At 38.5% G+C, this 24802-nt stretch overlaps 1 protein-coding gene and 1 long non-coding RNA gene across 4 annotated transcripts in view; both read right to left on the reverse strand.

The window, feature by feature from the left end:
* LOC134210204 (paired box protein 6 homolog) overlaps window positions 1-24802 on the reverse strand; it is a 345781-nt gene that overhangs the window by 310762 nt on the left and 10217 nt on the right. The gene's annotated exons all lie outside the window — the stretch shown is intronic.
* Window positions 14684-15567, reverse strand: LOC134210199 (uncharacterized). Of its 2 annotated transcripts, XR_009978813.1 has the most exons (3): window positions 15394-15567; window positions 15218-15326; window positions 14684-15155 (listed from the first exon to the last, which is right to left on the reverse strand). It is a non-coding gene; the product is annotated as an uncharacterized LOC134210199 (long non-coding RNA). The 2 variants fall into 2 exon arrangements; XR_009978811.1 differs by lacking the exon at window positions 14684-15155 and having other exon boundaries at window positions 15180-15326.

The raw sequence follows: 24802 nt of genomic DNA on the forward strand, positions 1-24802 counted from the left end.
CTGCTCACATTCGCCGTCATACCAGTCGTTTCTCTGATCCGGGGGCACCGTGCCAAGTGCAGCGGTTGCTGTGCTACCAATGGCGGATCGAATATCTCTCCAGCCATCTTCAAGAGACGCTGCGCCTAGCTGCTCTTCCGTTGGAAGTGCCACTTCCAGCTGCTGCGCGTATTCTTGGGCTAGTCTACCATCTTGTAGCCGCCCAATGTTAAGCCGCGGCGTCCGACTTCGACGCGTGTTGTACACCGTCGAGAGTTTTGAGCGCAGGCATACTGCAACGAGGTAGTGGTCGGATTCAATATTCGCACTGCGGTAAGTGCGGACGTTCGTGATGTCGGAGAAGAATTTACCGTCGATTAGAACGTGGTCGATTTGGTTTTCCGTTTCTTGGTTAGGTGATCTCCATGTGGCCTTGTGGAGGGGGAAAGAAGGTGCTTCGGACTACCATTCCGCGGGAGGCTGCGAAGTTTATGCATCGTTGGCCGTTGTCATTCGATACGGTGTGCAGACTATACGGTCCGATGACCGGTCTATACATTTCCTCCCTTCCTACCTGTGCGTTCATGTCACCGATGACGATTTTAACGTCCCGCAGTGGGCATCCATCGTATGTCTGCTCCAGCTGTGCGTAGAACGCTTCTTTCTCGTCGTCGGGTCTCCCTTCGTGTGGGCAGTGCACGTTGATGATGCTATAGTTGAAGAAACGGCCTTTAATCCTCAGCTTGCACATCCTTGCGTTGATTGGCTGCCACCCAATCACGCGTTGGCGCATCTTACCCAGCACTATGAAGCCGGTTCCCAGCTCGTTGGTGGTGCCACAGCTTTGGTAGAAGGTAGCCGCTCGATGCCCGCTTTTCCACACTTTCTGTCCTGTCCAGCAAATCTCCTGCAGCGCCACGACGTCGAAGTTGCGGGGATGTAATTCATCGTAGATCATCCTGTCGCAACCTGCGAAACCTAGCGACTTGCAATTCCATGTTCCAAGCTTCCAATCGTGATCCTGTATTCGTCGACTAGGTCTTTGCCGATTATATCGAGTCGCATTATCTCTTATATTGTTCGTAATGATTGGTTTTCTAGGCGGCTTATTGGGCCTGCGCAAACCTCCTGTCTCGTCGGAGGGCCGTCGTGTCAGGGCTGTTTAGCGTCCCACCTAACACCAGGACTTGGGCTTGTGCGCTTTGAGCGGCACACGGTCGCTTTGGTGGGGCCTACTTGCGGATACATGCAGCTTTTTATAGAGGTTTAACAGGGCCCACTGTCAAACCCCACCAGAATTCGGAGTAGGAAGTAATAAATTTAGCTGGAGAGTCGAATAAGCTCTATTGATACAATATCCACAACTCAAAGCAAGTGAAAAATATGTATATTCATATATTCTAAATGATGTTTCTACTCATATAATAGCAACTTCGTTATATTTGAACATGATGCAAAAGTGTCCGGTACTAGGGTACGCTTTTCTGAAAGGTGAAATTTTCCACCAAAATTCATCAATCAAATACATTGTCGCAAAACGTGTTCAAATGCTCATGTATAGTTTGTATGATTCATCAATGATCATATTTTGTGTATACGGTATACCAGTTAACATAATCTGTATAGTTGGTAAGATTTTCGTTAAATGGCTTATGTGTCCGCCACTGGGGGATCTCCCCTCACTTACTGATATAAAACTGATTTAAAATTGAGCAGATTCGGGAGCACACGCTCCACGATGAATTCCTTTGAAGCGGCACAAACGCTGGGGTATTGTCTTATCGCCAATGGTATATTATTCGAGAATGTGGCGATTTATTACAGATTGTCTTTTCTGTTATTATAACTCTTTTGGTCGCAAAACAGACTTCGAAAAAGTGAAATCAGAATTGCGTACATAATGTAAAATCAATTTAATAAAAATTCCGCGAAAAAAAAATGAAATTTCGTTTCGTTTCGAAAAATTTCGAATTAAATCAACCTTGATTTCGTATCGTTTCGAAGTCTCGAAAGAAATCTTTATTTCGTTTCGTTTCGATCCGAATCAACATAGACATTTTAAATTTCGTTTCGTTTCGTTTCGTTAGGAAAAAGTGTTTTATCGCATACCCTTATTATTATTTATATATTATATTATTTCAGCATATTAAACACATCCTCAAACTGAAAACACTATTGCTCTTCTTATTTTTATGTCGGACACTTTTATTGTATTATGAAAAGTTTATGCGCGACTTGGACGATTCAGTTAAAAATCAAGAAAATTCACATGTGAGATGTTCGGAGTTACTTACAGTTACAGAGTTACAGACAATTTTCACATGTTCCGAATCACTTATCCAGTTTGTTTGTCTCGTTAGATTCCCCAATATATTACCGCACTTTAAGCAATGTTTATGACTCATAATACACTGAGCGAAATAAAAATAGCGCCATCTATACTTTTATCAATATATTTGGAATTTTCATATTATATGTGCTAATTTCAGTTTATGCTTATAGAGTCTGTGGCGTTCTTTTATCGAAATCAGTCATAATGCCTTATAATCGCATTCTAAAATCGATCAGGCCGATACAAATATTTAAAAACTATTTTGTCTCCCTCCCCCTCGGATGGTTTTGCCAAAAAAATAAAATTTTGATGGGGCAACAAAATAAAATTCGGATAATTTTGAGGATTTTCAAAACATTCTTTAAAAAAAAACGAGGAGTTTTTTGATTGTTTTCATTTTAATATTTATTTTTTATTATTCCCCCTTTTCCCTTGACCTTTCGGAACCAGTAGGACAAAATGTTAATTAAATATTTGTAATGGCCTTAGTTAAAAAAAAATAATATGGTGATAACAAAGACAAACGAGGGAGGAAAAGTCAGCCTAAATCTGAAGAATCCCGGACCGATTCAAGCAATCCAAAATTTTCGCTCGTATGATTGCCACATAGTTATAAAGCGGACCTCTAGGAAATTCACTGATTGTTAGTTTTATCCTTTAACCATTAATTACTCCTTTCATTTCGAATTGTCCGCATCATTGGATAAAAATTTAAAATGTTTATCTTAAGTACATTTGCTCTTCTAGTATTTGCCGTCACTTTCATTCGGAATAGTTTTAGATCATTTGATTTTTCACTGTTCAAAAATATTTTTCCTGTATTTTGGTCTACCAATTGCTTATCTGAGACATTTCCGCTTACTGGTTCAATGTTATCGTAGTGATGCCGCAAAATGCTCTCGAAATTTTCCCCTCGAAAGTCTATCATCATCTGCATCAGCATCAGCATCTGCGCAAAGACAACCTGTGTCTAAAATTGAAATCCGCATGAATAAAAAACCCATGAGCATGACCTGTCTAAGACATCCTAAAACTTCCGAACCATGATGCATCCAATCACTCAACCCCAACCCCCCGTTCAGGATCTTTACAAAAAAATTGATAGTTTTGAGTTGATTTGCTATCACTAAGTTGACGCTAATTTCAGAAATGTATCCATATCACATGTTTACTGACAGTGTAAATTCTTTAAATCAAACTCAAAAGCAATGGGCTATCTGCTATTTCTGCTCACTCAGAATCTACGGTGGCTAGGATTGTACATCCGAACTCAGCACGGCCCGGACAAGTATAGAAAGACCCAAACAGATCCTGAATTTCCCCCACACAAAATTTCCACATAAATACAAATTGCTCAACACATTGCAATGATTACCAATTAATAAAAAAAACTAACAGACATATGGAGGCTAAAACCTCGAACCTTCTTTATATTCAAATGGCTTTACATTTTGAAAATGCTCAATTTACTAGAATAAAACTGGTTCCCACATATTACCATCTCGCGATTACTGATCTTCATACTTGATGATGATGATGATGATGATGATGATACTACCATCTATTGTAGCAAGGCACCTGCCGATAGCACTGGCCATATCTGACAAACGATTTGATCATGATTATACTATTGTTTGTATTTCATCAAACTCCTGTATGAAGGGCCAAAAATGGGTGTGGTGGTTCCATAAGCAGAAACACTTATGCGAATCCACGGGATGAATAGAGAATCTCCTTCCAGAAGAAAGTTCGTACATACAATAATATAATCTAGCCCTCGTTTCCCAGATAGACCCAATAAATGGAGAGAAGAGCCCGCCCTTTATCCACGAGATGTTAACAACAGGAAGTTGGCGATTCCACTCTTCCTGTCCAAATCGCTTCAATCGGGTGCCCTGATGGTTTATTTTTTGTAATATAATTATATAGTTTCAATGTAAATTAATAATATATAGAATGGAATTCTCTCACCAAATTTCATTTCGAAAGTCCAGGACGGGCAAGATCCTTTCCACGCCGGTATGATTAGAAATGAATTGCTGCCTTCAGAGATGATAACATTTGTCGTCCGTCGAGGGATGTTTCGATTGAAAATTGAAAGACAGTTCTTGAAAACTTAAGAGCATAATGCAACGTACACACCAGTCAAGCAGTTTGACGAACATTGACTCCGCCCCCAAGAAAACGCTTCGGTTGCTGCTTTGTTTGAACGTGTGTGAAGTTGTTCGAACAACCATTTGACAGTTGGCGGCTCGATTGGAAAAAAATAAAACGGTTTGATTTTGGTTTGAGTTGTCGGGGGTGGAGTCAAGGTTCGCCGAACATGTTTGAGCATTTGTAGTGAAGTTGTACAAACCTCCATATATTTTTTGACAGTTGGAGCTCAAGTTGACGCTTCGGTCGTTCGTGTGTGATATTGTTGGCCGAATTAATTGATTGTTCGCGTCGCTGTTGGTAAAACTTAATGGATGTTTGAATAAACGAGAGGTGGAGTCAATGTTGGTCAAACTGCTTGACCGTGTGTACGTTCCATAAGAGGATCATAGCGTTCGCCAGTGAATCATTAACTGAAGTTGAACGGAAATATTTTCAAGCAGAAAAGGAGGCTCTTTCTGTTGTTTGCGCGGTCGATAAATATCAATTATACCTATTGGGGAAAAGATTCAAATTGATAACCGATTGTAAACAACTCATTTTCCAATTCAAAGAAAGATCAAAACCTTGCGCCAGAATCGAGCCTTGGCTTTTGCGTTTGCAGACATAAATACTGTTTCGATGTAATCTACGAGCCTGGTGTAAATAATTGAGCAGATGCTCTTTCTCGATTGTCTGTGTCCAAGCCTGTGTCATTTAGCGCATTTGATGTATTTTGCATCTTACAATTGGCACTGACGGGGCTTCCAGTTCCATTTTCCTTCAGGAAGTGGAAGAAAATTCTTTGATTGACGGTGCCCTACAAAACGTTTTGAAATACTTGGATACTGGGGTATGGAATGAAACAGCAAAGGACTTCAAACCCTTCGGATCTGAGCTTTGTCAAGTTGGAAACCTTCTCGTGAGAGGTGACAGATAAGTTATTCCAAAACAGTTAAGGGGACATATGCTAGTCATCGCACATGAATCACATCCGGGAATAGAAGGCTTCGGCAAAAGGTTTGGTGGCCACATATGGACGCAGAAGTAGAAGCATACGTGAAGAGGTACTCTTGTTTCAACACCAAACCCACCAGAGTCACTGACCCGTACAAAAATGCCAGACACGGCATGGATGGACCTCGCGATCGATTTTGTTGGCCAATTACCATCGGGCCATAATCTACTCGTAATAGTAGACTATTTCAGTCGTTTTACGGAAGTCATCATCATGCGACAAATTACGGCAATTCTAACTGTCAAAGCGTTGCATAAAACATTTTACAGTTTTGGCATGTCAGAAAGTATACAGAAACGGACAACGATCCCCAATTTATCAGTACCGAATTTCAAGGATTTTGCAAGCAGTATGGCATTGACCATATACTGGCCACAGGCAAATGGGGAGGTGGAGATATTTAACCGTTCCATTGTAAAGAGATTGAAAATCAGCCAAGAAACATTGAACTCGGATAACTCAACACCACATTCCACAACCGACGTGGTACCATCCATCCTGAAGTTCGGCAGAAAGCGTAAGGTCACTCCTGACGAAATCCAAGTTTCAAAGTGCTCGCGTTTTCGGGGGCACGCCACTCGATACGGAGGCGGCGCACAACTGTCATTTTTGTTGATTTAGTTTTGCTGCGTCGCAGCATGCGTGAAAAAATAATCCCCGAAAACGCGAGCACTTTGAAACTTGGATTCCGTCAGGAGTGACCTTAAAGATAAGCTGCCGAGATTGCTCATGAAAGACACGAAAATACTGGAAGAGATCCAAGACCGTGATGAAGCACAGACAGTGACAGGAGTGGAATATATGTGTAATATATAATAGTTTTAAGAAAACATATTTGTACATATTTGTTGGAACATGTTCTGTGGATATGAAAAGCAGAGGAGGTTTTGCGCCCGTTTGAGGAAGGGACGTGCTCTACTCAAGCGGGCTTTTTCCCTGCTCCAATAAGAAATAAATAAATAAAGAAACCGACGCATGATCAAGAGATCTAAAACAAGGTGGTGAAACGAATGCAGAGAGACAACAAGCTATCAACTCCATTCGACCCCGAAGAATACATTTTTTTATCTCACAGAGGTACAAACGTGACTTTAAAGTCAAAGGAAAGTAGAAGCAAAATTGTTGTTTGTCTTCGCTTCACTGCTTTTTCGCAATATTTATATTTAATAAAACCGATAATTTGATAATCGATTTGTTGAAAAATGTATGGACATCCTCACAATGTCGAATGTCATCGAACAACTGCGTGACTCCTCAGTACTTACCACCGGAAGGTGGCAGGAGGGTTTACCCACATAAGATATAGAGTAGGGTGCCAATGGAATGTATGGGAAAGAAATTGTCATCGAATTTAAAAAAAAACGACATTGCTCAAAAGTTTTATTACCCCAAAATATGACCCCATGCAAAATTTGAGCTCAATCGGACATGATTTAAGGGTGCCTAGAATTCATCAAAGTTTTGAAATTTTTGCTGATGAAAAGTCGAAAATCTATTTTTTATTTTTGATGCCAAATTACTTAAAAATGCATGAAACGTTGAGATCTTACGACACCAAAAAAAAAATGTAAAAAAAATTTCTTTCTCTTAGAACATTTTTGGGACTTTCAGATGATGAAAAAAAAATTTATCGAATTTAAACACCGGACGATACGAAAACGTTTTCGTAGCAAAAAATATCCCCCTATGCAAAACTTGAGCTCAATCGGACATGGTTTGAGGTGCTCAAAATTATTCAAAACTTTTTTTTTTCTCACAAGAGGGATTTTTTTTTGGAGGTCGTAGTAGTCAAAGCTCAAGAGCAGACGTATTTTTTTTTTGACAGAAGATTTTTTACTGCCGAAAATGTTTTTCAAAATATAAATTCAAGCCGGTGGAACTTCCATGAAGACAAGGTTATACAGCAGGAGTTGAAGACGGCAGATATATCCGCCGACTGTAGATGATTTTACCGGGTTCAGTTCGATTGGCGATGTGCTGAATTAGACGGCAAATGGAGCTGGTGAGTCCGATTGGGAAAGCGAAGTACCGAACTAGACAATCCATGGACGAGGCGGATTTGGTCAGCGATTGGAACTTGGTAAAAAATCTACAGTTTACAGAGTCAGGTATGTGACGAATTGATATGTACGATGAGATGCCGCGAAACAAAATCCGTACGGCATTCAGCACGCAAAATCTTCGGGAATTAGAAAAAATCAAGCTTCCAATCCGATCTAAGAACATTCAATGTTGAGAGATGTAAAAGAAGATTACCGGAAGATAGGCTGCATTCAGGATAAGTAGTTCACTCTTTTTTTTTTCATCTGAATTTGCTTTACTCGGAGGGGCACTCCCCATTTTTTGAAGGAAAAATATTTGCATAGATTAGAAAATGATGATAAGGAAACTATGAACAATCTCCGCGAAAACCTGTTGCACTTAAACCGAGACTTAAATTATGGACGTGCCATTATTTAACATGGCATTTTTGTATCATAATCATTAAAATATCTTTCTTGGAATTCTTAGTTCTTACCACCTTTCAATCATCATTTGTTCTGTGAACTCTTGTTGGGTAAACAATGCAATGAACAATGGGCGAACACATCTTATTTGATGGACAGTTTTCATTTATAATATATAAGAATGCGAGTTATTTTAGCATAGGGGAAAATACGTAAATTATGTCAGTAAATAAGTAAAAATGTGCCACCTCGAACCAGCCCCTCTTTCGTCGCAGCTTGTTACAACGTGTTGAATATGTATCACATAAAAATCACAAATCATATGAAAAGTTCTTTTCAAATTATTTTGATCTCTTTCAACGTCAGCATGATGATCTCGTGCGTTTCCCCATAATGTAGCGCTTCATATATATTCTTATTTTTTCATACTTCTTATAGTTCATTGATTTAAAAATAGCTTTGAACTTTATGCTTTTATATTTCACATGTTCTTTGAAGAAATAGTGGATTTCAAGGAATGAAAGTAAAGGGATGAACATCATTGTGGTTTACATATCCAGCTTTCCACGCTCGCCACAATGGCGGCTGCTATAAATTAATCTGACAGTAACTGCTTCCGACGCCGAACTATTTCCGGCGCTTATAGTTGCTCAGCAACCATTTTCAAGTTGTTTATTATTTAGAAAATTGTCGCGAAACGAAATCTTGGAACAAGTTTTTTTAAATAATTGAAAACAGTGCTTAAATATGTTCAATATTTCTATTTTTTAGGTTGATGTAATTATCCCAGAAAGCCTGGCGACAACTAGCTGGAATGTAATAATATGAAGCCTCAATAATCAGACATAAAAATGTATACATCCATCAGCGAGGTCATGCTGTTACCATCTGAAACATCATATTTCGTATAATATGCAACACAGTGTGGCTTTAGTTAGGTTTAACACTCGGATCTGGGTACTGAGGTTTTCCGATGGGAATAACAGGGACATATGCATTATGCATCATGCTGTAGGCATCAAAATAATGAACTATGTGCCTCCGCTGTACTGGGTTAACTAGGGGAAACGAATGCTATCCAATTTATCTAAAAATCAGTCTCGATGTGCATTAGATATACAAGATTCGAGTTCCTTAACGGGATTTCAGAACATGCACAAGATTTTAGTTGTAGGTGTTAATTACACACTACCGGGTCTAAACATAACAAAAGAATGACATGGAGTGCTTGAGAATGGCTTTATTAATACAATAGGTAAAACAGTTTGTCCGCTTGTAATGAACATTTATCCCGTACTAAGGCAAAGAGCACTACATAATAATATAAGTTTCTGGCCGAGATGAAAATATTTCCCGCAAATTTCTTTGTAATGTATTCATAATTGGTTATCACTGAACCCTTTCGAATTTTAAAAGAAATTTAGGGGATGAAATTAAGTAAAAATACATCTTGTATTGATTTGTATACAAAACAACCTTTCTATATCTACATATATTTCCTTTTATATTTTTTGAAATTAGGTTTTCTAATTTGATAATCCAACATCCGTAATCCACGTGAAGCTTTTCTGTCATGAACTTGCTGGTGTTTGTTTTTGCAACATTTGTCCTTGAGCAAGTTAAGATTTTCAAAATGACTGAATGCACTACTTAACACTCAGTTGCCAAAGGTTTTCTTTGAACTGATGAGCTATGGTTAGCTGCACATCGATGTATTTCGTAGATGAGCCAAGCCTACCCGTTTCCAAAGCATGACACCTGGTGTTTGATCTATAAACTGTATCCCTGACTATTGAAGCTTCAAATTGTTGAATTTCAGCCAGTTGTTTTTAGGATATATATTTGTTACATATTTGTTACTTATAGTTAAAGACACTTTTCAATTATGAAAAGCTTGTTACGAGATATTATTTTTCGTTTCACGGCATTTCTGGAAATAATAAATAAACAACGTGAAAAAGGTTGCTGAGCAACTATAAGCGTCGAAAATAGTTCAGCGTCGGAAGCAGTTACTGTCAGATTAATTTATAGCAGCCGCCATTATGGCGAGCGTGGAAAGCTGGATAACTGGGATTGTTTGTCTGGGTTTGTACTCTTTTGCTGCAATATATGTCGAATTAGCATTTCAGCGTAATTTATGGACAGTGCTCATATCATGTTCATCATAACTAATTTTTCTAGTAATATCATAGATATAATAATCAAGATGTTGGGGGAGCAAATTAGTACTTATTTTATGGTTCCATGTACTAAGATTTCGGTACCCAGTGAAACAAAGCAACGATTCAATATAAATTTGAACAGTTCTAATTTTCTACTGTTGTCAAGGTTATCATCCTGGCTGTTTATTATTTTCCTGCGGTTTCGGCCTGGGCCCTGTAGCATAATCAGACTAATAATATTAGCTACAAGTTACAAGTTACAAGTCAACAAATTACAAGTACTTGTAATTTGCGTCGCATAATAATGTTTTGCCAACTAATAATAATAGTACTTGTATTATTAGTAAGGTTGAAATTACAAGTCCGTCAGGTTCATTTACCTGTCAAAATTCATCCGACAGTTCACTGTCAATGCGGAGGTAAACGATTTGTTTACGTTTGTTTGCAAATTTGTGGATATAATATATGTTTTGACTGCGATAGGTATGCACAGAACAGGAATTATTATCTCTGTAAATTTATTGACTCCGCGGTTTAAGCCGGCTTCGTGGTATTGGCAGTTTTAACCAAGCCAATGTAATGCACACTGGAGTCGTTTTTACGTGGTGTTTGGGATTGACTTAAGTTTTAATTAGGGCGATTTGTAAGTTACGCGTACGTATCCTCCATGATAAATCGAATCCCGATAGACCTGTTTGTTGTGTTTTTGAAACGGGTTTACGTGTGTTGTGAGACTTATGCAAGTTTGGATTTTGCTTCTAATTCGATTATGAAATTTGAACGATTTCTTTTTTAGTTTAAAATAAATACTAACTGATGAGAATATCGCAATAAATTCTACTCAGAATTTAGGTAGTTTTACGTTTTTCTTTCTTTCCCATGATTGTAGTCAAAAATAAAGAAATATGCATGGTCTTAAACGAAATTGTTTAGTACAATAATACAATAATACAAATTTCAGTAAATTAATATATTCTCAATTTTGAGATAAATAAAGTTAACTTTGTGTAAACTAAACTCAGCTTAGGTAATATGTTTTAAGTGGATTAAGTTAAACTACTAAGGGTCGTTTTCTTCACCTCCGCTTAACTCTTAAGCGGTGCTTACCCATACGTTTAAACCTGGTTTAAGCACTTAGCGGATGTGAAGGAAGCGGCCCTAAGTGTTAGGAAACTCATTTTACTCAAATTGGGATATTGGTACAAAGTACGGAATTGACCTAAAACAACCCACTTTTAAGTAGTTTTAGGTTTCTGTGTACTGCATAATTGCTAATGATCTTTAGCGCCCCACCATTTGAATACTTAAAGTACTTCTACTATATCCAAAGTCATTTGAAAATTTTCATAATTCTCAGTGTTATGCACTAAGCACAGTATTTCATTATATGGTAAATTGAATCAACTAGAATAATAGTTTCTTTCTCTGTTAAGTCGTTAAAAACAATTAAACGATGCATAATTACGTTGCACAGCTAAAATAATAAAATAAAAGCTACTTGTAAATTAAATTACAGCAACATTCATATTTGTGAAAGAAACTACAAGCCATCGCTAATAATTTTAACTTGTAATTTCTTTATGCAACAGTAACTTGTAAATTCCACTAATATTATTAGTGCGGTTTACTTGTAATATTAGTCTTGTAAATTCATACTTGTAGATTCATTATGCAACAGAAAAATACAAGTTACAAGCTACTCTACTAATATTATTAGTAAAAATTTGATTATGCTACAGGCCCCTGGTCAACAAATGAGAGTCAAGGAATTTGATAATTTTGGTTTTCTTCAGCTTTAACACTTTTATTTGTTTCTAGATCAATTCTTACAACTCTTATATATAAAGTGAATGCGAATCCGGATGTTTTGCTTCCAAATCCCATACGCGGTATCCTTTATGAGCGTATACGACGCAAAACATCTCAAGCTTTGGCACCGAGTTCAACTCCTACGGCACATGGACAAATACACCCTAACCGAAAACATCCGGTTTTCTTATGTCGTTTTCGTTTTTGGGGTGTAGCTACACTCGTGCTACACTTTTGCACCGAAAATGTTCGTTTTTGATTTTCGTGCTACACCAGTGTAGCATTTTTCTTGCACTGAAACAAGCAGTGTAGCACCAGAAATAATCAGAGTGTGCCGTGTAGTGTAGTTTGTTGTCAAGTTTCTCACGTTGTTATTGTTTTCTTTTTATGGTATCCAACAGGTATCCATAACAAACAAGTCCAACTGCACTCAAAACGTTCGTTTTTGCCGTGCAAAATGCTGCACTAAACGGTGTCGCTACACCACAAAAACGAAAACGACATTAGTTCCCTCGTCGAGGCAGTCGGACTCCTGTTCAATAAATAGGTTGCTATTAGCAAACCTTGACCCCAGAAAATCTTGTCGGCGGAAAAATCCTCCAAAATTGCCTTTGCCTTCTTAGGGCCGATGTCCACCTAGCGGTTTTTTTAAGCTGCGTAATCGCCGCGTCCACGCAAGGTACCCAGCATCAAATGTAGTCGTGCACACGTATACGTGTGGATTACTCTGTTTGATGCTGGGTACCTTGCGTGGACGTGGCGTTAACGCAGCTTAAAAAAACCGCTAGGTGGACATCGGCCCTTAGTCCGCTTCATGCGCTCATTTCGCCCATTCTGTTCCAGCATGAACGGAACCGTCCTTAGGATCTGAATTCCTTTGCATTTGAAGAATCTATTGAACCGCATGCACTGATATTTACCATCGACTGTTTAAACTTTGCCGTGACAAAAGCCTCATACCGGCACACGTATGTGTGAACAAGTTCGAGCGTTGGAGACGATCTACGTTTTTCACGCGACGAGAACGCTTTTGCGAACGGCTTCTCTATGACACAAAGCTCACATACAATAGTATCGTCGGCCACAAAGCAAAAATATACGTTCACATTATACGTGTATACCAGACATAAAAGACAAATTCCAACTGTAATTATTCATGCTAGTCCAGTTTCATGTCTTTTCGGATGCTTACGGAGCGTGCATATATGCCCGTTCGATCTGATTGGACGTATCAAAGTGGAGCTTTTAGCAGACAAATTCCGACCAGCCAGCCTGAAGAAGACGACTCTAGCGAGGCTAGAACTTTGCGGTGCTTATGTGGCCGCAAAACTGTATCGTACTACCGTTAAGGCTTTGAAGATGGAGTAGATTGAAACTTGGTTTTGATCGGATTCTACCGTTGTCCTGTCATGGCTCAAGCTACCACCGTTCGTTTGGCCAACTTTCGTTGCAAATCGCGTTTCACACATCCAGGATCTAATGAAGGGACACAGATGGAACTTCGTTAAGGGCGTTGAGAATCCAGCCGACCTTTTCTCAAGAGGAGTGATGCCAAAGGATCTGGTCTTCATAGTCCGTACTAGATGTCTCTACTTGATCAGCACTGGAATACCGCAAAGCTTTTGGAGTACGAGCCACCGTCGGAAAAACTGCAGGAGAAGAAGAAAAACGTTCTAGTTTTAAGGCAGAGCTCCGGTATCCTCATCCGCTGCTTGATCGATACTCCTGCTATTGGAAACTTCTGCGGATCATTGGCTTTTGTTTGAGATTCGTGGTAAGGCATTGGCAAGTCACACATTCTGGAATTGCATTTGTTGCTTCCGAAGCTACCCTTTCCCGATATCCTTACCCCCTGGTCAACTTCCAAAATCCCGTACAACACTCTCTTGCCCCTTCTATGTCACTGGCGTGAACTACTATGAACCAGTCTACCTCAAGCCTGTACATGGCCGAGCAGCAGCAAATAGGGCGTACATAGCCTTTTACGTGTGCTTCTGCACGAAGACGGTCCACCTCGAACTGGTTGGGGACCTCATAACCTCAGCTTTCCTCGCTGCTCTGCGGCGATTTATTTCACGGCGAAGTCTACGTTCAGAGACCCACCCGGACAATGGGCTCAACTTCAAGGTTGCCAGCAACCATTTTCGGGAGATCTACGATCTTTTGCGCAATTTACATACCGCACCAGAGATTTTGAGATTTTCAACATAACTGCGCAACGAGGGATCCTTTGGAAATTCATTCCCCCGAGAGCACCCAAGTTCGGCAATCTTTGGGAAACGGCCGTGAAATCTGCAAAGACGTCTTTAATTCGAGTGCTGGGTAAACAGAAGTTGTCCTTTGAGGACATGGCCACAGTTTTAGCCCAAGTCGAGGCGGCTATGAACTCGCGACCGCTTACTCCATTCTTGGAGGATCCAGATGAGTTGGCCGTGCTCAAGCCTGGGCATAGTCGTTACTCGCAATACCTGATCCAGATTACACCGATGTACCATCAATTGGATGCAACACTACCAAGGATTGCAACAGCAAGGATTGCAACAACACTGGAATCAGTGTAGGCGCGATTACATCTCGCAGCTCCGTAACAAAAATCAACGATACCCGCAATCAACACTTCTCCAAGTGGATCAAATGGTGATCCTTAAAGAGGATGGAATTTCTGGTACAGAGTGGCCACTGGCTAGCATCACCGAAGGACCCACAGAGTGGTCAAGGTAGTGAAAGTTCTGCCGTTCGAGAAGTTGCCGACAACATAAACAAAACACAAATAAAACACAATAGTTCATGTAATCATCCACGTTTTTATTTGTCGCTTTTCATAAAATATATTGATCTTGCTAATGGAAAATACTCACTGTACACTTATTTGCAACGCATTTTGCACATAAAAAACACTTCTGCTGACCCGTGGTTAGGTCCGATGATGTAATGAGGTGTGGTGTTTTCACTTCATCTAGCGGACTACTGCTTCCGTAGCTACAATCCCGTGTACAAGTCGCACAGACCCAGTCACTTCCAAGGGGTATAAATGTGCTCCCAAATACATGCGGCGCGATTCTACCGTTTGGCGTCTGCGACTTTGTCTAGTATAGAAGCGTAAAAAGAACATCGCCTGCAGCGACCCAATGATAGAAATGCGGATTTTCCGGATGCGGATTTTTTTTTCTGTTGCAGATTTTCCTACATCTTTCTTGTTTTGCCTTTCTCGTACTTTTTAAATTATTTTCCATGGGAATGATCGTTCTTCGAACGGCAAAACAATTTAGTTAGAACTGAAAGGAATAAAACATAATTGCTCAGCATTGTACAAAACAAGAAGTTTTATTCATCCTACTTTTGGGAACAAACTCTAACAGAAATATTTTAGTCAGGAGATTATGTAATCCGACCATCCGAAAAGGTGTTATGTTCTTGCACATAGTATAGATATTAATTCCTGGCTCCTGAAATGAGAACCTGATTATGTTGAATATAAGCAAAAAATAAGCTCATAAGGTAAGCATTCATTACCTTTTTAAATATCAGGACTCGTTTGTTTAAGCAACAAATCTTTTGTTGAAAATAACCACTAATTTAGGTAGAATTACTACCAACGATTTGAACTCCGTGATGCAATGATCCATGCCACAACAAGCTTCTATTTTTGTAGTTTGTTTTTGTTTGAAGAAAAACAACCTACGAAAATGTTGCTATGGCAGCAGTGCTAAAATTATTTCTAAAGGTCGCATCAATAGATTACGTACTGAAGTGACGCTTTCATTTCTGGGTACCGAAGACCGTTTATAGCACGCGAAACTGGAACCACGAAAAATTCACCAGTTTCATATTGATTGTTGGTAATATTGTTATATTCAATACACCAATTAAATTGTATATATTTATTACATTCTACCTTTTTCATGTATAAACTTCTTCGTGTGGGATTGATAATGAATTAGATTTCATTGACTTCATTGCGGAATGAATGGCATAAAAAATGTCTACCATTTGCATTCCTAAACATTGGTAATAATTGGAATAGTGCTTGAAAGATCGTGTTAAACTGCGCGTCTATTCGGTGGAAGTTGCTCGGTATGTTAAAGTTAATCGAGCTTACATTATGCGAAATTTTCTTTTAAGTGCGGGACAGTCCAGGTAATAAATAAAAGTTGATAGAGTTTATAAGTGCCCGACGATTCGTTCATAGAAGCGCGATCCCTAGTACGCAGAAGCCATTGGACCTGCAATGCAGGTCCTGCATGGTGTTAGTTTTTTTTACCATAAAGGTTATTTAGTGTGCGATAGAAAGTGTTTATTTAAAAGTAGAACGGTTTCGAGACCACGGTTTTTTGTTCTGCTTTGTGTGGTAAGTTATTCAAATAATTAAGTGCGCGGTCGGACGTGCTTGTTCATAACAGAACGGTCTCGAGATCATGGAGTATTTGTTCTACTTTGTGCAGTCAGTGATTGAACTATTTAGTGCACGATAATCAAACTACACGTTACACACAGCATACCGTTCACCAAAACGAACACCGCCACATGCCCTACCTCATATATCCAACCTCCCAGTAATTTCTCGTGGAAGTGCAGATGACTCGTCGGCTTCCATCAAACGAGTATCACGTCAACATTTTCCTACCCATTCCTTAATTGACCTGCATTCGGACACGGCCGGCGCTGGTATTGCTTTATATCGGGTCGCCAGTTTTTACACATTGAGGATGATGTTAGTCCCAAACATCATCTGTTGGTTCCCTGTGTAATTACAGCTGACCTGGCAATAACGGAATAGCAACCGTGGGCGGTCAATCATGCTCATGCTCATGCTCACAAGAGGGATTTTTTTTTTGTTTTTTGAGGCCAAAGGACACAAAATGCATGAAACTTTGAGAATTAATTTTTTGAAAAAAATCGACTGTTTTGGGACTTCAAAAACAATTTTTCGTCGAATTTAAAAACCGGACGTTACGCAAACATTTTCTAAGCCCTAAAATATGCCCCTAATTTGAGCTCCATCGGACATGATTTAGGGCTGCTCAAAATATTGCTATCAAAATTTTGAATTTTTGCATAACTTTGAAAACGTTTGAGATCAGATTTGCGGAGAAAATTAACAGATTGCTAGGCAATGTTTATTACACTGAGGTTTATTTTAACGCGGTTATTATAACGCGGTTCTGCATGAATTCAAAACACAACGTGTAAAGATCAAGTTACAAAAAAATCAAAGTTTTTATAAAAAAAAACTCCAAAAATGTTCTAAGAGAAAAAAATGATTTAAAAAAAAAAAATAACATCAGATCTCGACGTTTCATGCATTTTTAAGTCATTTGGCATCAAAAACAAAAATTCGATTTTCGACTTTTCCTTTGATCCCCCCCTGGAGAAAACTTTCATGAGTAAAAATTTCGAAACTTTGATAAATTTTAGGCACCCCTAAATTATGTCCGATTGAGCTCAAATTTTGCATGGGGTCATATTTTGGGGTAATGAAATTTGTGAGTAATGTCGTTTTTTGAAATTCGAAAATGTCATTTTCATTGGCACCCTACTATAGAGGCAGATCCCTTTTTGCTCGCTAGATGATGTTAGGCACATCAGTTATGACATGTTGGGACAGTTGAGTTGCAGAAAATTGAAAATTTGAATTTATTATTCAAAGTTTTTGGGAAAATGCTGGGAAAAATGGACACTAATCTTCCCATGTGATTTTCGAAAATTTTCCTAAATCGCTCACACACATGACACCTGAACCTCTCCGCTTGGTGTGCTGCTTTCAGCATGTTTTAACTCTCGTCCAAATTGATATAATGGCGAAGAACCTAAGAGTCCGAAATTTAACGTGGACAGACTTTATTTGTAAAGATCTACACATTTAAGTAGACCATGAAATTGATAAAAACTATCCGCGTAAAAAACGACCCCAGTGTATTATGAATAATCACAAAATGCAATGGAAAAAAATAGCAAAATATCTTCATATTCACCCAAATTTAACGATTTACGATTATTTAACCACACCCGTGGTAAGATGGTCGTTCAATCCATTAAAAAAAAAAACAACCATACGGTCACCATTATGTTACATGCAATTAGGCCATTTTACACCACCATTCGGGCGTTTACAGTTCGTCTTTGAGTGATAAAACGGCATACTTTTCCATTCCTACGAAATAGATGCTTCAATGAAAAACCAACATCAGAACAGTAGTTACATGACTACATTTTGCTGAATTAGGTTGGGTAAGTGCTCAAATAGTGTATTCTCTGTGCCTTGTAAATAAGTGAAATAGTTTGATGAACACGATATCAAAATTTTCCAAAATTAAATTCATCTATCGCTTATTGGTTTGTCGAGCTATGCAATTTGGCTCGATTTGCAAAAATAGCGTGCGCAACTCGTTGCAAAACTCGATTTGTTCAACATGCGTAGTATTTATCTAACTCGTACTAACTTCTACTGAAAAAAATATCTTTTTGCGGCTAGATACACAAACTACTATTTTAAATGCGTTAGAAAGTCATGAAAACTTTGTAGTTTTGAATAGGAGATCATTATAAAATGTAGCTGGTTTTGCAAATTTTGCATCTACACGTCGAAATGGTTCGGTATTCTTGTTTATATTGCATCGAAATACATCGGAAAAGCTTAAGGGGTGTATTTTGGACTGTTCTCCCCTACCTAAAATTTACAGATCAATACTAGAAAATTATATTGCATCAATGCATTAAGGTTGCTTGGCAATCGAAAGCAGTTCATAATCACAGCCAATACAACAAACTGCATTAAAGCAATTCATTGTATTAAAGAAGCCAAACATCATTCAATTAATCTATTATCGTTCTCAAGAGATCACGACATTGATTGTCGCAGTGCCCATGCTGAACACTTATGAGACGTAAAATTTTATCACCAATTAATTTTCCCCTACTCCGAGCCAAATGGAAGCGAGAAGAATGAGAAATTCTTAGTCCCGTCCACCATACGAGTTGGCACCACCGCCACCGCACTTCAAGCCAAAACAATGTCATTGTCGTGATCAAATTTTTAGACATTCTTGATTGGCCTAAAGGCGAACTCAGGCTGCCCGGTGTTGAGCTTCAACAAGCAATAAACATCGAGCCACACAGCCCAAATCAAACATTGAAGTGGCGTTGTTGTTGTTGGGCGCTAGAATGGATGGGAAAACGCATTTTTCTTCACACAGTCAGTCGGTCGGTCGGTCGGTGGTACTGCCGCCATAGAGGTTTGGTTCTCACAGAAACCTCAATCCCAACGGCAAGCGCGGCAATCGCTTTTGGTTGATGCGATGTGCGTGTTTTGGCGCTTGACGATTTTCTGGATTCCTCGGTGGATTTTTTTTTGGGGGGCCTCTCCGCTGAAGTACCTTAATGAATCGGGTTGTCCGTTCGGGCAGGCAGGGAATGCGCGAGGGAAAATTAGTTTGGTTTCTGGAACGAAAGTTACTACTCTCGATTGACGTGGAAGTCGTGATTGAGCATAATCACAGTGACGCTGGGATGCGAGTGAAGCGAGTAGGTACGCACAGTGGAAATCGTGATGTGATTACTGGGGCCGGAAAATTGACACCTTGAATTATGGTGGTTTGTGGGAAGTGACCATGCTGAGGGTGGCTGGGTTCGATTCCCGGTGCCGGTCTAGACAATTTTCGGATTGGAAATTACCTCGACTTCCCTGGGCATAAAAGTATCATCGTGTAAGCCTCATGATATACGAATGCAAAAAGGGTAACTTGGCTTAGAAACCTCGCAGTTAAGAACTGTGGAAGTGCTTAATGAACACTAAGCTGCGAGGCGGCTCTGTCCCAGTGTGGGGATATAATGCCAATAAGAAGAAGAAGAAGAAGTTATGGGAAGTGAATTAATGCTTAATTTACAAACATATTGTAATAGGGGAGCTGCCCAAGGATTTCATCTCATTGCTCCGACGTTCATCTCATCAAAAACAAAGCAATTGGAAGGTACTTGATATGTTTCTTATTTTTGTGATTTTTACAACAGTGCGCACGCATTTTTACAAAAAGAAGCGACGAAACCAGTGTTGTATTTTTTTGTTTTGCGATGAGATGAATATGTGAGATGGAGATCGGAACATTTCTCCTATAGCAAAACTATGAATACGGGTTTTAAAAAGTTTGGTAATTTGGCAGTATTGATTGAATTGAAGATAACTTCTTCCCTTTTGTCTTTGATTTATGATGAATTTTATTCGTGAAATATCATGGAGGAAAATAGTTGTATAACTTGTATAATGTACAACATGTTACAAGTTGCGTTAAAGTAGTTCATCTTTGTAGAAAGCCCGACCAAATGCGTTCTTCGAAGAAATTAGTCATCTACTCATCTGCTCTATTTAAGAATACGCGTGCTATCTTTTTTTAATCAAAACCAAGAAAATTACAAAATAAGTAATCTACCATGTCTACTTTTTTCGGGCAATCGCGTGCTTTAAAATAAAGAACGGGCTCGGTAGTCATATGGCTACTGCTTCTGCAGGAGTTCGTGGGTTCAATAACAGGTCCGTTGTATCTTTCTATATATTTTTCATGTTATAGCAATCGCTAGAACTGGAAATGGGCTCCCATACCGTTTCCATTTCTATCCTATACAGTGGATTAAACGTGTTGCATGTGTGACGGTCATATAACACAAATTATTGTAGCATGACAGAAAAAAAATGCATGGGCTACCGTGACATTTTTCTATGTGACATAATATATGTCACAAATGAATCGAATGGAATATAATTTTGAAGGTGATGAATGCATCACTATTGGAGCTAAATATTTGAAAATAATACAGTTAATTATACGCTGAGCTCGCTTTTTGTGCTTTCTTTACCCGGATTTTGGGATTTATAAGTTTAATTTCCTGTTGGCCACCCGAAATGGACAATAATTACAATATTATGAAAACTCGATTTGCATATACACAGCAAGTGAAAGATTTAAGAAAGATGAACGGTTTACGATAATTTATACAAAATATTTTTTTCTTTCACGCGAGTAAAAACCACTAGAAATCGATTTCGCTGAGCCGTTTCTTACGTTTATTTTAAAATTCACGTTCACGGATTATCGATATTGATTTATTAGCTTTTTTCGGCGTGCATCTTTTTCAAAATCAATTAGGACCATTTGAAAAAAATTCCAAGAAATATGACCATAACATGTGTCCTTGAAAGTGTTTATGCTGATATTTTTTCAAGAAGTATGCTGTTTGTGCTGACGACGTTCGTTCTCACATTAAAAATTCTAAGCGTTCTAATTCTAGCGTTGACTACGACTTCAGCATATGTGACTATCATATTATCAATAATCGGATCGCTATCCTAAACTGCAATCAGGCTACGAATTATGCCTTTATCAATCATTTCGTTACCACGATCTATAGTGCCGTGATCCGGGGGAAAATTGATAAATTTTTTTTAATTGTTTTGTACATATTTCCTCCGTAAGTGACTTTTCTCATATTTTTAAAACGAGTACTTCTACATGTATAACGTATTAGGCAATTGTTCTTGATTATTCGATAATTTAAAACTTGTTTTAAAAATCTTTTTTGCAATTCCTGATCATACAACCTGGTTTACAGTTGTCATTTGAGTGATAAAACGGCCTACTTTTCCATACCAACAGAATGGGTGCTTTAATGACCATTATGCAACTCAAATGGGTTGCATAATATTCATTATAGCACTCATTTGGGTGCTATAATGAAAAACCTACATTGGGACAGTAATTATATGACAACATTTAGCTGAATTAGTTTGGGTGAGTGTTCAAATAGTGTACTCTAAGCGTCTCGTAATAAATGAAATGGTTTGTTGGACATAACATCACAATTTTACAAAGGCAATTGCATCCATCGCTTAAAGCTATTCAAGCAATGCAATTTGGCACGATAGGATGAAATCTTATTGTTCTCTGCCGCAACATAATTTATTGGAATGAATGATCATGTGGAGTAAATTCGATTGTACAATTTTGGTAAAGATTTATCATATTAAAGCCCATTTTTCGTCATTGCAAAAAATAGCGTGTGCAACTCGTTGCAAAACTCGATTTTTTCAGCACTCGTAGTATTTATCCAACTCGGCAAGCCTCGTTGGATAAACGTACAACTCGTGCTGAAAAAATCATCTTTTTGCAACTAGTTGCACAAACTACTATTTTGTGGAGTTTTTTGACTCTTCAATTTGGGGTAACTTTGATCATCAAACGTTTCAATCATTTATCTATGTATGAAGCAAGCGTCGGTAAACGCCTTAAAGTAGGCAATTATAATTGGAATGCATTGATTGTTTAGACGCATCATCACGAATTAGGGGTAACTGGGGTAATATGCACCCCCGGGGCAAAACGACTTTTTGGCATATTTGGCGATGTTCCAGGAATATTTTCATTAATGTTCACTACTGGATCGCTAGTTAGAGATCCGAACTACATGAGTAAATACTCTGGAAAAACTGCTGAAAATGTATTCAAAAATGCAAATAGGTCGTTTTGCCCCGAGGGTGCATATTACTCCAATTCCCCCAACCTGGGTTTTCAACAATAAAAATCAAAATTTTGAAATAAAAAATGTGGTTCAACCAAAAAAATAAGATTACTTATCACACAATTATAGGTACGAGCCTATTTTTTGTTATTATATTGGTTTTTAGTGCTTTTTTTTTAATATACCTATCTAGAAATATCATTTTTATTAAGATTAGATAATCAAAAACAGGTTAAAAATAAATCTGGCTCGAATAGTTGAAATATTAAATTATTTAAATGATTTTTAAGCCTGTAAATACGTTCTTTAAAATATATAAAGTGTAAATATATAAGAAGTGTCTCATCGTTTGGCGATTTATTGTTTTGAGAAATCTTACTCGGGATATAAAATGACGATGCACCAAGCGATGCACTCAGTACGAAAGTGAATTCTCCGGGGTTTGAACCCCCTCTCCTATGAAAAATTGTTTCATTATACATTATTTTTTGTTTTTACCGCACCCGCCATAAGCCTTTACGTAATAACTGTGCGGCCCCAAATTGTTTCTTAATTTTCTTTTTCTATAAGCATCATAGCTTTTATGACTGCTCAGAACATTCATTTTGCACTACCATCATAATAAATAGCGATACATTCAGAGGCGGCACGAATATTGTCACATAATAGGGGAAGAGGCCCCAAAACGCCCCCCCGATGCAAAACGCCTTTTGTGGTTTCCCTCATATTTACCGTCATTAATATGTCCGTAACAAAACTAGATCTAAAATTATGTAGGATAGGCGAAGAAAGTTTCAAAATAGTGCATGGGAAGGTCGGAAAAACCGAAGATTTCCACATTTTGAAGAAACATCTAACATTTTGGCGAGGCAAAACGCCCTAGTGGCAATAACCTACAAAGTACTTGCGTCTCCACGGACTATCCATACTAGAATGCTGATTTGCCGACGCGTGGTACTTTGTTCCCTAGGAGCCGCCAACTGAAAGGCGTTTTGCCTCATGAGTTTTCCGGCAACAAAATATCACCACTTTTTTGAAATGTGAATATTATCAATATGATTGAGATTTTTGACAATTTTTGAATGGCATCAACTAGCTATCTTGTTTAACTGATGCATAATGTAAAAATACTCATGAATAGCGTTACAAATAAGACAATAGAGCAGTGTTTGCTTAGCTAGGGCATATTGCCCCCCCTTCCCCTACGAACGACTCGCGGATAATACATTCATTGCCGAATGGCATGTGTCTACAACACTATAATTGTCACAAGAGAATGTTGTGCAACATTCTGTCCGGTACAAACAATGTGACATGATAATAGCAACAAAAATGTACTGTACGAATCACTGGGGAATCCTATACCTTCAACTTTACTGTTCTAGCAGTAGCTGCTAGAATTGGAAATGAACTAAAAATCTTGTTTCCTACATCCAATTAGAAATTTCATCAGTTGCTTTCTCCTATCTATCATTGGCAGCTCGTTAACCAAGACGAACCTCTGCCTCTCGAACCTAACCCAAAAATTCCAATAAATAAAAACCAATCCAATAAAAACTCGTGGCAAGTGCAGAGGTATATTCGGCTTGCAGTTGGTGAGTGCTTGCATCATCATTTCCTCCCCCTTCCTTTCATTGACTTGCTTTCTGACGTGGCAGGCGCCAGTGTGACCTAAGAAATGAAATCACCAGTACTTGTACATTGAAGATGAGTGCTAGTCCCAACCAAACATCTGTTGGTTCCCTGTGCAAGAACAGCTGATCTGTTCATAATGGAGTAGCAACTACGGACAATCAATTAAGCCCAAGCTCTAGCAATCGCGTGCTTGAAAATAAGGATTTATTGCGTGTAATTATATATTTATTTTTATTTATTTTTTAAATTTAACTTTCATCTATTCCACTATAGACTTACATGGGGTTAACGCATTATTTACTATTTAACCTCAATCAGGACGAACTTATAATGCAAATACGTTTTCGAAACAGCTTTCTTGAGTATTCGTCAGTGTCTCGTACTTGACTCGACTGACTTGGGTCGAGTCAAGTACGAGACACTGAGGACGACTTTACTGTTGAGGTCGAAATTTGTATCTGTCAAGGTACAATTAAGTGGAGGAATTGATTGGGATTGTACAAACTTGTCTTATAACAAGTGAAGGCATTCCACTAAAAAGCTCAAAATAATTTTCTTAACAAAGTCTTAAACTTAATCCTCTAAAATTAAATACCGATTACAAGGACCAATTTTGATTTTTGAGGATTTGTTAGACGTTCACATCAAGCGAACAATGAGACACTGAACTGAGTACAGAAGTTCACACATTTCGAACAGCCCACAGAAAAAAAAAAACAAACGAGCGATTGAAGAAGTCATAATAGGAAGGAAACAGAAGCTATTTGAGGAGTAACCCGAG

Source organism: Armigeres subalbatus, chromosome 1 (assembly GCF_024139115.2).
Source record: "Armigeres subalbatus isolate Guangzhou_Male chromosome 1, GZ_Asu_2, whole genome shotgun sequence".
NCBI lineage: Eukaryota > Metazoa > Arthropoda > Insecta > Diptera > Culicidae > Armigeres > Armigeres subalbatus.